Here is a 6556-nt window from a genome sequence, read left to right as displayed (position 1 = left end):
CCCAAAAGCATGTTCCCCTCCCAGTCTTAATTATTATTTTCCGCTGTTATTTTTGTATGTGTTAGTATATATATATATATATATATATATATATATATATATATATATATATATATATATATATATATATATAGCCTTTAGAAGACGACTAACTTAGTATTAAAATTAAATAAGTTCCAATAATGCATGTAGGATGACTCATATATATATATACTCCATCCGTTTCAATTTAGATAAGCTATTTTAATTTGGCACGGAGTTTAAGAAAAAAGATGGAGACTTTTGAAACTTGTGGACTTAAAAGGTTAAGGGGTAAAAGCATTATGGAGCCATGAAATTTGTATGGTTATAAAAGCTTATCATTAAGGATAAAACAGGTAAAATAAAAAGTTTAAAGTTGAATTATTTTCAATTATAAAAATATGTTATTCTTTTTGGAATAGACTAATAAATAAAGTGTGTCATCTAAATTGAAGCGCAAGAAATAATTTAAAGTTGAGACGCGACTACTTATTAAATGATTGATCAATTTATGGCTATGGGAATTTTCGCCTATATCTATCGAGTAGTAAAGAACATGCGTGTGCGCTCAGAGTCACATGTTGGCAGTAACATGGTTCGAAGAAGGAGCCAAAAGAAATGACAAGATAGAGAAAAATGAACATAACTAATAATAGTGTAGCTAGTATGGCCTGGATTAATAGTTGTACTACTTGAGCTATAAATTTCTATTCCAGTTTCCTAATATGTTTATTCTAGGTCTTTATGCTGGTGATGTTCTTGAGCTGTGAATAAAATAGCAGCTTATCGGAAACAGAGGCGGATTCAGAATTTTAAGTTCATGGACTGCTATAATAATTTCAAGTTAAACTACATGATAGCTGGACCAACGAACTAGGTTACAAGCTAAATATTCTTATACTTTTAATGAATTTTTTAGTACAGATACATGATTTATACAAAAATTACTGGGTTCATAAAAACCCGTAACGTTTGCTCTAGATCCGCCCCTAATCTGGAAAAGTTATTTACATGCATTTTCAAGTAATATTATCGGGCGTGCATATAACTTTTCAAGAAAGTTTATAGTTCTAACATGTTTTTCATAACCATTTTCCCGCTTTCTAAAATGTGAGAGCATAAAGTTTATAAAAGTATTGCACATGAGCCCATAGAATTATATTTACAGTAAAAAAAAAAGACCCTTGCACTACAATGGGGTCGGTGACTTCAGAAATTAAATGTCTTTCATGTGGTCACTATATCAGTCTTCTTTTTTCTTTTAGTGATGACTGTATTGACATAGAAATGTAAGTCGAGTGTCAGCATACCCAAAAAGTTCCAAGGGTGCATAATGCCATAGGATACGTTAAAGATGCCAACACAGATTCATCGTTCATTTGTAACAAAGGTCCGTACCAAGTTGCCCTTTTGTTATTATAATTATTTTCTTCCTTTCTTTTCGTATCTGGTTTGTTAATATTGCCTTATTGGACCTCACTGAACATTGAATATTCTAAAAGTATGTTATTTCTTGTGGTATATGAAATTTTTCTTGGTAGTGTATAGAGCGCGATCTCTTATACGACACATCATTTAATCTGTCAAAAAATGTATACGAGAGATTGGATTTTTACACTTGTTTAGTGACACTATCAAAAGCTGTTGAGAAGAATCAAGTATGACATAAAAGTATTCTTGAAGAATCCATCACACGTAATCCATATCTTTTACCAGTGTAACAATTTATTCTATTACATGGATTAAGATAATAAAATGACATAAATGCCATCACACTTTAAAAAGGGAAAATTCTTAAAAGCATTTAACAAAACATGAATTTTTGCATTATAATTCCTGCATATCTTTTCTCGAGCCAAATGACCCATAAGTTTCATCTTTGAATATATTAAGAGCATGTTTGGAAAGCCATCCTGTAATTGAATTTGAGTGTAATTGGATGTAATTACACAATTTTTGCATGTTTGTCTGACCAAGTAATTACCTGGTCAACATGTAATTGAGTGTAATTGAGGGGATGTAATTACACTCGGCCATTTTCAAGGGGGAGCTGAAAATTGCTGGTAATTACATGGTGTAATTACCAGGTTATTTTTTAAATATCTTTTTTTTAAGTTAATTTTTATTTTTCTTTTTTCTTTTAATTTTTTATGTTTTTAATTCTTTTTGTTTCAAATATCTATTTTTACAATATTTATTTTTTATTTCCTTATTTCTCATTTTTCAACCTTTACTTCACGTGTTTCTATATAATTTCTCATATTTTGTTTCTTTCATAATTATTTTTTTTATTTTCTTATTACATTTAACTATGTTATAATTCTAATTTTTCTAAAAAGTTGTACCCTGTAATCTTAGAAAGAATAAGACATCCACAAACTTGACTTATAATGAGTGATGTCACTAAAGTTGAACTTTATTATTCGATGAGGTTATGTGCAAACTTAACTATGTGTCACGACCCCAGTTCGCCCTCTGTGAACTATCGTGACGGCACCTAGTCTCTACGACTAGGTAAGCCCAACAAATGCGGAAAAAGAATAATTTCGGAAAGAAAATAATTAAAAACTGAGATAACAGGGTTAAACAGTGTTTAAGATGCCGCCTGGCATATAACAATACAAGAATCTCAATCTAACACTCCCAAAATCCGGAATCCCATGAATTACAAGCTAAAAGATTTCATAATAAGCTCTAACTCCAGAAATGTCTACCAACAAGGGAAGATACAGAAAGGGCTATACTAGAGCTAAGAATTGGAAAGGGACTCTTCGGTCTGCGGACGCGGCAGATATACCTCGGAGTCTCTACAAAGCGCCTCGCCTCAAGCGTGATAAGACTGAGTGGAAGTACCTGGATCTGCACATGAAAAACATGCGCAGGAAGGGCATGAGTACACCACAAAGGTACTCAGTAAGTGCCAAGCCTAACCTCGGTCGGGTAGTGACGAGGAAAGTCAGGGCCCTACTGAGGTTAAATGAAATACAAGGTATAACAGTATAGAATAAGACAGTATAGTTGAGTGCAACAGTAAGAAGTAACACAGGATAGAAAGAACAACAACAGCTATAACAGAGACAAAATAATCATGGAATGTAATACAGCTCACACAGAGATAACAACCGGGGATCTCCCAGGATACCGTCCTGTAGTCCCAAATATAAATATCCAGTGGATCTCCCGGGATACCGTCCCGTTGTCTAACTCATAGTGCGCGGGGATCTACCGGAATCCCGATCTGTAGTCCTAAATGTAAATACTTAGTACTGGGGGAATCTACCGGGTGCAGTCCCGTAGTCCCAATGTAAAAGTGCAGGGGGATCTCCCGGAATACAAATCCGTAGTCCCAAAGTAAACATACAGGGGGATCTCCTAGAATACAAATCCGTAGTCCCAAAGTAATCATACAGGGGGATCTCTCGAAATACAAATTCGTAGTCCCAACGTGAATACACAGCAGCAACACGAAAGATACTCAATTCAATCAAATTTCACACCAAGGCAAAACATGTATTTCTAACCTAGCATGCCGCACATAATCCAGATAAGGCAGTTGAGCAAATAAGCAATTAAGTCAATTAGACATTCTTCCCTAAGCTAACAGCAGGATTAAATTGCAAGTAGTATACACAGGAAAAGAACACTATTTTAGTTACTTAATGAAGACCGAATTTTCAACAATTAGCACAAGTACGCACTCGTCACCTCACATACAAGGCATTTCAATTATCAACAATACCAAATCCTAAGGGGAGTTTTCCCCACACAAGGTTAGGCAAGCCACTTGCCTCGATGCCACAAACATATTTCAAGCCTCAACTACTGCTTTACCTCTTGATTCCACCACCAATTCGCTTGTATCTAGCCACAAGTTACTTAACTATATCAATAAATGCTAAATGAATCAATTCTAATGCATGAAAATAGGTTTTTCTGAAGTGTTTCCCAAAAAGTCAAAAATCGACCCCGGGCCCACATGGTCAAAACCCGAGGTTCGAACCAAAACCCGATTACTCATTCACCCACGAACTTAAATACATAAATTATTTTGAAATCGGACCTCAAATTGAGGTCTAAATCCCTAAATTTCAACATTCTTAGGTTTTACCCAAAATCCCCACGTGACGACCCAAAGGGTCATCACCTGTTTTTAATTGAAATCTATGACTCCGAGCCCTTGAAAACCTCATTTAGAGTCGCATCAATTTGCGTGCGCAGTCCGGGCGCGTAGCCGGAAAGCTTAAATATGAAATTCTGTGAAAAATGCTAAGTTTTGATGTTAAAATGAATAAATTTGACCTTGGTCAACGTTTTGGGTAAACGAACCCGGACCCATGATTTGACGGTCCCAGAGGGTCTGTAGGAAAATATGGGACTTGGGCGTATGCCCGGAATCGAATTCCGAGGTCCCAAGCCCGAGAAATAAATTTTTTGTAAAATTGTTTTCTGAAATTTGAAATGAAAATTGATTAGAACGTGTTGGTATCGGGCCCGTATTTTAGTTCTGGCGCCCGGTACAGGTCTTATATATGGTTTAAATCATTCCTGTGAAATTTGGTGAAAAACGGACGTCGTTTGACGTGATTTGGACCGAAATTGGAAAATTTGATGTTTTATGAAGTTTGACAGAATTCATGGATTTTGAGGCTTGATTCGATGTTTATGATGTTATTTTGGCGGTTTGATCGCACGAATAAGTCCGTAGGATGTTCTTGAGGTTGTGTGTATATTTGGTTTGGAGCCCCGAGGACTCGGGTGAGTTTTGGGTAGGCCACAAGTGCATTTTGGGACTTTGAAAAATAGCTGGTGCGAAGCCAGTCTCGCAAATGCGAGCTCGCAAATGTGAGCCATGCATAGCAAATGCGATGCCCGCCTAAATCCTCTGCGATCGCAAATCCGATCTCTTCTTCGCAAATGCGACTATTGTTTCGCAAATGCGAAAGAGTGGGATTTCTGAAGGGTTCGCAAATGCGAACCCTGTTTCGCAATTCCCACATCTGCAGAGGTCGGGGTTCGCAATTCCGAACCCCTGTTCGCATTTCCCATATCAGAGACCTGCAATTTTACACTTAAACGATTTTGAACCCCATTTTTCATATTTTCTCAAACCCAAACATACTTAGGCGATTTTCCAAGAACAAGTCTTCTTCCAAACCAATTGTAAGTTAGTTTTTACTCATTTCTTTCAACCATTAATATCTTTTAACATGATTTCAACCTAAAATCAAAGATTTTCATGGGGGAAATTGGGTGTTTTGGGTAGAACCTAGGTTTTTCAAAAATTGGGGATTTGGACCTCAATTTGAGGTCCGATTTCAAAACAAATTATATATTTGAGTTTGTGGGGGAATAGGTAATTGGGTTTTGGTTCGAACCTCGGGTTTTGACCACGCGGGCCCGGGGGTGATTTTTGACTTTTTGGGTAAAACTTTGGAAAACTCATTTTCATGCATTGGGGTTGATTCATTTAGCACTTATTGATGTAATTAAGCAATTTGTGATTAGATACGAGCGAATTGGCGGTGGAATCAAGGGGTAAAGCTATAATTGAGACTTGAGTTGTATTCAAGGCATCGAGGTAAGTGTTTGGTCTAACCTTAGCTTGAGGGATTAGGAGTTGAGTCCTATTTGGTATGTGGTATTAGTCGTGTACGACGTATAGGCATGGTGACGAGTATCTATACGTTGGTGTCTATCATGACCGTGAGTCTTTACATCGTGAATATTTGATTTCATTGTATCCTTCATGCTTTGGTGATGATTTCTAGTTGTTGTGAAAAGTTTGTGGAAGGAATTGAGACCTTTGAACATCTTGGAGCATTGGCTCGAGTTATATTATGAATTGTGAAAGTATATGAGAGGATTGAACTCTTGGAGCATTGGCTCAAGTGGTAAAGTGAGTTATGAAGTACAAGTGAAAGATAGAGAAAGAGTTATTGAAATGTTCCCTTGCCGGGATTTAATTATGTAATTGTTGTTCCCTTGCCGGGATTTAATTATGTAACTGTTGTTCCCTTGCCGGGATTTAATTATTTACTTGTTGCTGCCGGAAATTAATTGTTAAATCGTTGTTCCCTTGCCGGGATTCCTATATGTTCTTGTTTATTTCCCTTGCCCTTGATTGTGATTGTTGTTCGGGTGAGGAAGAGTGTTAAAGCACGAAGGGTGATGCCGTACATTATTTGCTATTGTGAGGAAAGAATGTAAAGCACGAAGGGTGATGCCGTGCCGCACGATGTACCATTCCATGCCAATTCTATTGATTATATGTGAGGAAAGAGAGTAAAAGCACGAAGGGTGATGCCGTGCACATTTTATTATTCTAATTGCTTTGGTGAGGAAAGAGAGTAAAAGCACGAAGGGTGATGCCGTGCATGTTTTCATTATATTATTGCTTGGTAAGGACGAGAGTAAAAGCACGAAGGGTGATGCCGTGCATTTATTTGATTTCTGCTTCTTGTTGACATTGTAGTTATGTTGTTCCTTTCCTTACTTGATGCTTTATTTGGAACTGTTATCTCCCCGCAACATGTTT

The sequence above is a fragment of the Nicotiana attenuata genome, chromosome 6, assembly GCF_001879085.1.
Source record: "Nicotiana attenuata strain UT chromosome 6, NIATTr2, whole genome shotgun sequence".
NCBI classification, from domain to species: domain Eukaryota; kingdom Viridiplantae; phylum Streptophyta; class Magnoliopsida; order Solanales; family Solanaceae; genus Nicotiana; species Nicotiana attenuata.
The sequence above is the reverse complement of the archived record's forward strand: the minus strand, read 5'-3'. Positions refer to the sequence as shown.